This window comes from Bactrocera latifrons, unplaced genomic scaffold, assembly GCF_001853355.1.
Source record: "Bactrocera latifrons isolate USDA-ARS-PBARC rearing strain unplaced genomic scaffold, ASM185335v1 scaffold_223, whole genome shotgun sequence".
Taxonomy (NCBI): Eukaryota; Metazoa; Arthropoda; class Insecta; order Diptera; family Tephritidae; genus Bactrocera; species Bactrocera latifrons.
In genome coordinates this window covers 87965-99042 of record NW_017535775.1, presented here as the reverse complement: position 1 = coordinate 99042, position 11078 = coordinate 87965, and the positions used below count along the sequence as shown (strand labels likewise).

General features: G+C 35.9%; 1 protein-coding gene across 4 annotated transcripts in view; it reads right to left on the bottom strand.

The window, feature by feature from the left end:
* Nucleotides 1-11078, bottom strand: part of LOC108968662 (leucine-rich repeat-containing protein 15) — a 128413-nt gene that overhangs the window by 116050 nt on the left and 1285 nt on the right. For all 4 annotated transcript variants that reach the window (XM_018932818.1, XM_018932817.1, XM_018932819.1 and 1 more), the window contains exon 2: nt 10401-10713. The gene's annotated coding sequence lies outside the window, so the exon portion shown is untranslated. The remainder of the gene's footprint in view (nt 1-10400; nt 10714-11078) is intronic.

Sequence of the window (11078 nt, the reverse complement as noted above, 5' to 3'; positions counted from 1 at the left end):
TTTGCAGCATCCCGAATGCAAACTCACGCTGGCAAACCCATCGAAAAAGGTGCAAAATGCAATGAATTTAACGTCGCTGATAGCTTGTCTATGCAAGGGTTAAAAACGCCAAGCTCATGAATTTCTACGCTCATATCCATTCGCATGTGTTTGTTGTCATAGGTGCGAATAGCCAGAGGATAAACTGGTTTTTGTGTGGCATTTGTGGCGGCGACAGGGGTTATGTTGCGGGGCTGCGTGTTAGTACATAGCCGGAGRTGAAAATAAAAGTAAACAGTTTCATTGCAGGGTACACTGCAAGTATTCGAAGGGTTGTCGAGTTGTTGTCGAGTGTTGTAATATTCGAGGCTCGCTTAGCTGCGAATCGCGATTTACAAAAAAAAATTACAATTCTTAAAGTATATAGAATTTCTCATCCGAAAAGCATGCGTAGAATTTTCAGTTTCTTCATCCCATGTGCGCTGGGTTTGGGACCCGCCACGTAAAAACCGYTTCCAATGAAAACAAAACAACAGCCTCGGAAGAGAAATCTTCCTTTGGCAGACGACCATGGTAAATAGTAATAATAGTAAAGATAAAGGCTGACATCACCGCCGTCCACGAAGTGAGATGGRAGGGAYAAGGATGGAGAYGTGTAGATCCTTGTGGYATTTACTATAGTGGCCACATAAAAGAGCGCAATTTCGGTGTGGGRTTCGTGGAGGGAGAGAGACTCCGTAGCCGAGTCCTTGTGAATGAACGTCTTGCCACAATCCACATCAAAAAGATATTATTCAACATATCGTAACAAAGTGACCAAAGATGACTTCTATGTATGAACGCTTGGAGCGCACCTATGGGACCTGCCCCGATGTCAAAATCCTGCTAGGCRACTTTAACGACAGGGTGGGCAATGAAGGTACCCTTGGCAAAACGATCGCCAAATTCAGCTTTCACGAGGAAACATCCCCAAATGGGTTGTCGACTTCGCTGTTCTCGAAATATGGTTCAGGATTATCAGGTACTCAAAAGCTAAATGCTCCCAAAGCAATTATTACTTAATCCACTAAGGTTATGGCAACTACTTTTCTTAGTTTCGTCTTTATTTTGAATTTTCCTTTCCACCAATGGGCCTAGGCTTTTAAAATATTGTGTATAAGCTTACCCCGCAGCGTTTCTTTCGATTTTATCATACAAATCTAATAGTAATAACAATAATAATAGAAGATATTGAGAGTCCCTTGATGGATGATCACATTCTATTGTTTTACTACTAGTATAAGCAATTTTGAGCAGATATCAATTAGAAGCAGAGAATATCTCTACGAGACTCTACTACTACTACTTGGTAACGCTTGAAGCACTTTCAGAGCTAGGGAGACGATATTTATATCTGAATAGTGTTGGCCACGTTGTTTCTAGCGCAAAAAACATTAGAGGCACCTTTTCACGACAGCCGGGTCTAAGTAACCAAAACGGACCCGGATTTTGATCCGACCAAAAACTGTAAACGCCGTGGGAAGTAGAGAAAGAGGAAGGCCTAAACTCCGTTAGAAAAACTGGAATCTGCTGGAAATAGAAATGGAACTTGGCTACACTTGGAATCTTCAATTGGCGCCAAAGATCGAAAAGGAACAACAACTTGCGCACTGCGGTAAGTGGTGTCTTTGCCAATAAAGAAGAAGAAGAAGGACTGTTAACTCGGCACCATTTCTCAAAAYTACTTCAGTAATGTTTTCCGTCGCTTTAACAAAAAAGCCCTTTAAAGTATAAATATAAATGATCGGTATATGAATTAGATCGACCATGTCTGATGGTCCCTTCATCAGTATATAATATATACGAATCAGTTTCTATGTTATCGCGATAACTGTATCYGAATCTTTGGATCCAATCCGAAATTTTTCATCCGTCCTTTGCTCACCCCAAAAAGCTGCTCATTTGTCGGAGCCGCTGATATTCGACCCTTATAGCACATTACCGACATACAAACTGAACGATCGAAGCTCTTACAAAGAATATTTTSGGAACTTCACTTCTTAATTGCCTACTCAGTTCAAAGTAGCATCTGTTGACAAGAGTTATTCTACGTTGGATTTCAAGGCTAATGTTGTTGTTTTTGYTGATGCTGGTTCCAAGATAGTCAAAATTATCCACTCAATGACTATATGTATATATTACAAATAGCTTAGCTCTACTTGAATCCCCTCTATATCTAAAGGAGGGCAAACTAAACGAAAAAAACTTGTTTAAATACAAGGATTTGTGTTCATAAAGAAGCGTATAGTATATATCGTGAAAAATTAAACAAAAATGCATTTGAAAATTTTATACGCTTGAATTTTTATATTTGCCAATAATTGGCATTCGTTTTGTGTCAAAAAAATATATTCTGAATTTATGATTTCATYCAATTTAAATTATTGCAAGCAATTTGTTGCTGCCGTCGATATGACGGATGTATTTATGTACCTACATATGTGTGTTTATGGGCAACTATATGCTGAATATACCAATTAATCATTTTAATTTTTTTTTTTATTATTTCCACATTCTACTTTTATACCCTACAAAGGGTATAATAAGTTTGCCACAAAGTTTGTAACACCAAAAATGAAACGTTGGAGAGCAATAAAATATWTACAAATGTATATAAACAGATGATCAGCGTGACGAGCTGAGTAGATTTAGTCTTGTTCGTCTTTGCGTCTATCCCTGAACATCAGTTCTCTCAGAAATTGCTCATTTTTAGGAACCACCGTTATCAGAGCACTATGGCATATAGCTACAAACTGAACGTTGGAATTTAAATGCTTGTATGAACACTTTTTCATTTGCATATATCGAAAAAAAATTTTGGATCGATCCAAAATAGCATATAGGTGYCATACAAACGGAACCATCAAAATTATGCTTTTGTCTTTAAAACTTTTTAATTTTCCGAGATATCTTCACGAATGTCACATGAATTATTGTAGCATATAGTTGCCATACAAACTGTCTTTCTGTCCGCCTGTACATCCATCCATGTAAGTTGTAACCTGACTAAAATTTGAGATAGCTCAATCAGTGGCAGATTCAGAGGAGGAAATGTGGGACGGAGAAGATTAGCCAGGACCGTCACATAAGCATGACATCGCTAAGAATCTTCACATTCATTATCAAATGGTTTTGAACCAATTAAAAGAGGCTGGCTACAAAAAGAAGCTCGATGTTTGGGTACCACATGAATTGTCTGTGAAAAATTTAATGGAACAAATTAACATCTGCAATTCTTTGCTAARACGAAACAAAATCGAATTATTTCTGAAGCGAATGGTAGCAGGAGACGAAAAGTGGATCAAATACGACAATATTGTGCGAAAAAAAGCAGGGTCCAAGAATGGTGAAGCTCACAAATTGATCGCAAACGCAGTTTTGATACATCGAAAGGTTATGCTTAATGTTTGGTGGGATTGGAAAGCAATCATCCACTAGGAGCTGATCTAGCTTGGTCGAACGATTGAWTCTACATTTTAATGTCAACAAATGATGAGATTGAAGCAAGCAATCGAAACAATGGCCGGAACTGATCAACAGAAAGAGTTTCGTCTACAATCAGAACGCTAGACCACACACATCTTTAATGACTCGTAAAACAGTGGAAAAGCTTGGCTGGAAAGTTTTGATGCATCCACCATATAGCCGTGAACCTGCACCATCGGACTACCATTTGTTTCGGTGTATGCAGAACTCCCTCAAATTTGGCTTTGAGAGAGGCCTGTGAAAATTACTTGTCGCAGTTTTTCGCCGAGAAACCAGAAATGTTTTACACTGATGGAATAAGTTTACTATAAATATACAAAAATAAGTTGAAGTTTGATTAGAAGTACGAAAATACTTTTTTGACTACCCGGAATATATATTTTGTGTATATATAAATTTGCTTAGATTCCGATCCTCTGGTAGACGTTTTGYACTTTAAGGTATTTMSCTGCCTTTGGCTCTGGCAAGAGCATGAAAAATTCGGTTACACCCACACATAGCGCTTCCTTACTGGTTTTTGTTATTATTTAAATTTTTTTATTTCGCATTTTAATTTGTAGACATGTGCATATTTTGATTTCATTTCCATTYCGATTTTTTGTTTAATTAATCTCAGCAGTTTTGTCGGCGCTTCGCTCTGGTAGGTATACACATCAAGCCAACTGGAAGCCGCTCCGCAATGTATTCGTGTCCAACAAATTTTGGGAAAATATCCAATTTGGCAACGCCACGCGCCGGACATAACTCTGGCACATGTATTATGTTTATATATTTSAAATAAATATATTTATTTATAATCAGTGTTTCATTTTGGGCTTATTGATGCACGCAGCAGTTGTTGTTGTAGGCGATATCTCGTTCGCTTATCGTCGGCGTATTTTTCGCCTCTTTATTTGGCAGCTGCTGAGTCAGAAATTGTGATTCTTTCGCTTTTTTCTCATTTTCATTTATTTATATACATACAAATGTGTATGCATGTACATGCTTATGTATGTATGCATGTATATTGGGTATAAAAATATTGTTGTTACCGGCTTTTTTTCAGTTTCGCACATTGCCTGTATCGCACAGCCAAATACATTAACGCCGCAACAAACGAAGTAATAAAGAGAAGTGACAGCGCCAAAATAATGTGCGGCTGCAGAATGCCTCCACACATACACACACCTAATTCACACACATTCAAGTATTGGTGGGAGAAAATCGGTTACAAAAAGCGCCGAGAATTTTGCAAAACAAAAACACTGTGAATATGCGAAATGACAGGCGAACGAATAACCAGACTAAAAGACAAAGAGTTAAGCCGCACAGCCAAAAGAGTTGTATGGGCGTGGCGAGCGTGCCTCAACTGCCTCAACGAAGGTACACTGTATATATGTATGTACATATATTTATGCATATATCTAGTATATGTATGTAAAATATGCAAGACCGGCGTTTGAGGCGCGGCAAGTCAGCATTTTGGGCAGCGAGCGCAAGCTTTAAACGGCGAGAAAGCGTGTTGCTAAAAAATTAAATACAACGCAAATACTCAGACAGTCATTTACATATTAATGTGTACATTTGTATATGTACAATATACTATATGTATATATGTGTTTGCGTATGGCACATTAATATAAGCATAATGTGCTGCCTGACATCGGCTAACTGTGGAAAAAACATATGGCCATAAGCATGCATAATCCAGACACTTGCATATGTGATATAAATCTGCACAACAACACAGCCATACGCATATTGGTTGTGGCAGTGACGATGTGTGCAACAATTTTTATACTCTCGCAACAAAGTTGCTARGGAGAGTATTATAGTTTTGTTCACTTAGCGGTTGTTTGTAAGTCCTAAAACTGAAAGGGTCAGATATAGGGCTATATATACCAAGTGATCAGGGTGACGAGTATAGTTGAAATYCGGATGTCTGTCTATCCGTCCGTGTAAGTTATAACTTGAGTAAATTCGGTGACACCCGAACTTAGCCCTTCCTTACTTGTTTTTTGTGAATTTAATTTACACGTACTTACACTTTAAGCTCATCTCGTGACTATTTTCGCGAGCACTTTTGTAACCATGCATATACGAGTAAATACATATGTATATATATATATATATATAAGTATGTATAGGTATGGTATATATAAAAGGCAATCCATATTAAAACCATGTTATTTTTTTATTGTGTTTACACAGCCAATGGGCCTGGTAGTGAATGAGGGCAAGACGAAATATCTCCTGTTATCAAACAATCAGTTTCCGCACTCGCGACTTGACTCCCACTTTACTGTTGGCGGCCAAACTTCGAAGTAGCAGATAATTCCATCCATCCGTCCATTTTCTAACCAGTATGCCAACAACAATGTCAGCCTCGAARTCCAACGCATAATAACGCTGSCCATCAAGTGCTACTTCGGACWTAGTAGGCARTCGAGAACAAAAATTTAACTTTAGAACTCACTCATCATCCCCGTTCTGCTATTTGGTGCAGAGACGTGGACGATGACAATATCTGATGAGTCGACGTTACGAGTTTTCGAGAGAAAGGTTCTACGGAAGATTTATGGTCGAATATCGCTTTCGATGGAACGATCAGCTACGACTTATATGACGACATTCACATTGTTCAGCGCATTAAGAGACAGTGGTTAAGGTGGCTTTAGCTTAAACTAGTTTTAGTTGCGAAAGTGTTGCCTAACCTCGATCGACATATAAATTTTTCAACGAACTTTTCTTAATTTCATGCTTTCAAGATCTATCAAAACGGACTGTTTGTGCGCTATGGCCAGCTATGGCCACAACCTAGTGTTAAGAGCATTATACACTAATGTCCAACAAMCAATTTCAATTCCATTTTTGAGCAYATATGTAGTATTATTTCTYGCTTCARCAATATRATTTTCGAAATCCCATAATCGAGTTTGATTTCTTCTTGAAGCTTCAGKRCCARATTTCATAAAGATATCTCGTCAAATRAGAAAGCTTTCGGAGAAAGAATATATAGAACTGTTAGGTTCTTTTAAGTTAATTTATTCAGAACTTTCAGGTACATGCTATAGTAATTCGATATCGGTCTTTTTGGTGAGAAAAGGTTAGGTGTAAAATTGTACATATATTTACAGACGGACGGACTAGCAGCGGAACATGGCTAAATCGACTCAGTTCGTCATGCTGAACATTTATATACATACCATGTAAAGTTAATATTTTTGGGCGTCTCCGCCGTTATCTTTTGGCTTTTATAAAGATCATGACAAAGTAAATATACCCTTTTGGATATCAAAATTTTATGGATTAATATCATACGAGTTCCTTAAAAACTACTGATTTTTTAGTATGGTTTTTGCAAATATAAAGTTAATTACATTATCATATGAGGAATTAGAAGCTAGAATCGATTTTTTTAAATTTTCTTAATGTACATACTRTACATTTGGGAATGTACACAGAAAATTTCATCTCGTTCCGATGAATATTTTCGAAGTTACACGCACATTTGTAAGGCGTTTCGGAGTACTTGGAAGTTCAAAGCCAAACTTTCAAATTCGGTGACCAACATTACTCGAAAACAGCTAAGCCGATAAGTCTCATTTTTACACGAGCTTCTTAAATATATTTTTGGTAATTAAACGAAGCTTTTTTCTCYTCGATAAATATTTTTTTATTAGCAATTCAATGCCGAAATTTTGTTGAAAAATTTAGTTTTTTTGAGAAACCGTCATTTTAACAAAAGAATCATTCCTTCCATTTTGCTTGATTTAACATTACTTTAACGAAATCTGTTTGGTTTTTTAATTTAGAGGATCCAGTTCAGAGACATAACAATCACCGCAAAAGGTCTTTTTTGTGAGGAGCTCCCGGAGTTCAGCTGTAATTCATTTACAAATAAATATGTTTACTAAAACCAAGTCTTAAAATACGTTTTAAAGATACCATAGTATCTGTAAAAAATTTTGGATTAATAAATTTAAAAGTTTTCTCAGAAAAAATTCTGAATGTTCGCTTTTTTCGGCCTTTTAACTGCATACAACCCCGTTATTGCAGAGCATGGCTTACCGATCTGCTTTGTCTGTGGCGTCAACTGACACGAGAACGCCCACGGTGAGTTCTGCCACAGTATTGGCTTAGTTGGTTATATATCGGGAAGCAACCAGCTGCGCTTCATCACAGCACACCTTTACTATAGAGCCAAACCACATAACACACACCCATTGAAATATAGACATGCTCACATATATGTATATATGTATGTGCGTATACTTCTAGACGTGTGTGCATAAATAATATACAGGTTGGTTGTCACTCCGCCATGCGGGCTTCCACTGACCGCACGCWGCCGATAAAAGCTTACAAAGTCAACCGCAAATACCAACAACGTGCATACAGTACAAYAACACGAGTGCGCAACGTTGAACAAACATTAAAAGTGTTAACAATGAAGAGAATGTTGCGCGTTGAAAAATAGATCTGCTACTATTATCTGCCATTGAACTCTGCCAACGCTGCCACCAATATAAATATATTTTTTTTGATTTTGTTTTTAATTTTTTTAACTTTTATGTGGTCACAACTTAATTAGTGTGGAACTTTAGTTATACTAATTTGGGGAACTTTGTTTAGTGTCATTACTCTACGTTTACTCTCATTACTCTTCGTTATACTCCAGAGAGCAGCGCTACTAAATAACATCAACTGCAAAGAATGGGTTCAAGTAAGAAAAATTATATCTCTATCCAGAAGTCCAGCGCTGGTAAGACTTTTTATACCAAAATCCAAATTACGAGTACATTTACTCGGAGAAGTTCTTTAATGTGACGTGAGAACAGATAAAATAATTTCTTCGAAATACCAATGCACTCTTTCCTGTTTAATTCAATAAACTCTCTTTATTTAAGAATATAGCTCTCACTATATCCAACATCTATGATAAAGATTAAAAATGGAAACCAATGAGATTGATCTATTGGTAAAAGCAAGTAGAACATCTTATCACCCTACAGGGTTCGAACCAACAGAGCTAGAACTATGCATAGACAAAGGTCGAAAAATGCTTTCTACGAGCTTTTTTCACTTATATAATGTGTTTACGATTTAAGCAGAGAACTTTGGTTTGAACGTTCATTATGCCGCTTACTACCGTTATGTAAGATATACGAAAAAATTATTCTATCTAAAATTGTTTAAGGTACATGAAAATGTCTGTATACATACATACATCAGATAGAGTTTATATCAGAAAGAATTAAACTCGAAAACTAGAGTAATGTTCCTAAGAGGATTAATTGTAAGATTTAGCAGTGTGGGGACTTTATATAACATATCTAACAATGCATGCCTATAAATTAGAACCTTATGTTATACTACTGTAAAGTAAGACTTTTTAATTTAAATTTCGTCGAAATATTTTTTTCTAGGTTTATATGACTGTCAATGATATCTGTGCCAAATGTCAGATCAAAATAATCATTAGTGTGGAGAATACGTTTATCTTTCTGAAGTACATGAAGTACATTCGACGACTTTTACGATGAGTGAAATTATACAACAAAAAAGTTCCATTAAATTTTGAGTGCGGAATCAAATTTCTGTTGCCGAAACATTCAGAATGTTGGAAAATGTCTTCGAAGATAATTGTTTGTCACAAGCAAGTGTTTTTGAGTGGTAAATATTATTCAAAGAAAGGTGAGAACACATTGAAGACGAACCGGATCCAGTATGGCCATAAACATCAACTGATGATCTACACGTCAATAAAACAAAGAAATTTGTGCTTGAGAATCGAGGATTAACAGTTAGAGATCTGACTGAAATCTTTGGAATATCGGATCGTGAAAGCACGATTGGTGCCAAAATGACTAAATTTATTTTGAAAAACAGCGCCGTTAACGTCTGTGAAACATTGCTTTCTGACTACCAGGATGCCGACAAATGTATTTTTACTGGCGCTGAGTATTGGATCTATGCTTTCAACCCGAAAACGAACGATCAGATGAGCCGAAGCCGAAAAACCACGAAAAACCACGTCAAAGCATGCCAAAAATCAAGGTTATGTTGACAGTTTTCTTCTATTATCGACCAAACTGTCAACGGCGAATATTGTTGGAGTATTATGCGTCGTTTGCGTGAAGTATTTCGTAAAAGGAAACCGGAAATACAGGCCAACAACTCCAAGATATTCCACAAGTTCTGAAACATCTGATGCTAAGATATAGAAAATTTAATAAATTCTGAGCTAAGAAATTCCGAAGACACGCATCTGAATGAGAAGGTAATAAAAACCAATCAACTGTGAAGGCATAACGAGCGAACAATGCAAATACGAGCGTACAAAGCAACAGCCGAACCAAGCAAGCAATAAATGCAGAATTAAAAGGGACGACAAAGAATAAAAACTGCTGGAAAAAATATTAATAAGTGAATATAAGCATGGGATTCAACAATTACAACAACAACAACAACACCAATGATATTTTATACAAAAATAAATTGTTGTTAACAATAACAACACCAACACACTGTCAACAGACTACATTCATTTGTGGTTGTACGTTTAAGTCTCGTTTAAGGCTTATTTTTTGTTACAAACATATTAACGSTTTGAAGTGTGTACGTGTGTGTGTGTATGCGTTGGCCGCGCTTGAAACGGGTTTTCTGATTTTTGTGATTGCGAAATTCTGGTCTAAACGTGCGACCAAGTTGAGGCATCGCTTGTGCTTGYGATTATATTTATACCTACCCAGCTTTGCTATATACAAAGGAAGGCATATTTGTATGTACTAAAGTGTATACAGAAGTATATAAATGTGGATATGTAAATAAATGGCAATATGCTTATGCTAGATCAGACTGGCTTTGAGCCAAACTTGAATTTCGTATATAAGATTTCGCTATTGTATGCTTACCGTTTGAGCAAAAAAATCGTATGCAGCTATATGTCGGTATATATACGCATGTATGCTAGCATACATATGTTTAGCTATAGTAAATAGTGTTGTTAGTGGCTTGTTGCATTTTGCAGTTTGATTTTGCACAAAAATTATTTTATTTTAAAAATAAAAATTATGCAGTGCATTTGTTTTTCACTTGTGTGTACGTATATTTCAATTTTGATATCGCATATACATATGTGTTTAAGCACAATTTTACTAACTTTTTGATTTTTTAATAATTTTTTATTAACTATTTATGCACTTTTACTCCGAAGCCCCCTAAATACTAAACGAAAAAAGCGTAAAATTTTTGCTGAARCATACATTCATTGTTATTTTTTTTTTTTAATATTTCTCATTCACTTTTTGCTTTAACTTTTTTTTCTCAAGCACTTTTACCAAGAAAACAGCTTTCAAAATTTTGCTGAAGCGTAAAATTWATTATAATTGAGTATATACATAATCAATCATGTACATATGTACGCTTATTACGACGAATTCCAAGTTTAAGCAAGTTTGTAATACGARAAAATATTTATTGAAAATTAAAACTTTTTGTTTTTTAAAAACTTGTGAAATCAAAATTTTCAATATTCTTTTCATTTACTCCAACTCCAAAATTATATTTGCACAATTTTTTGATAAAAATAG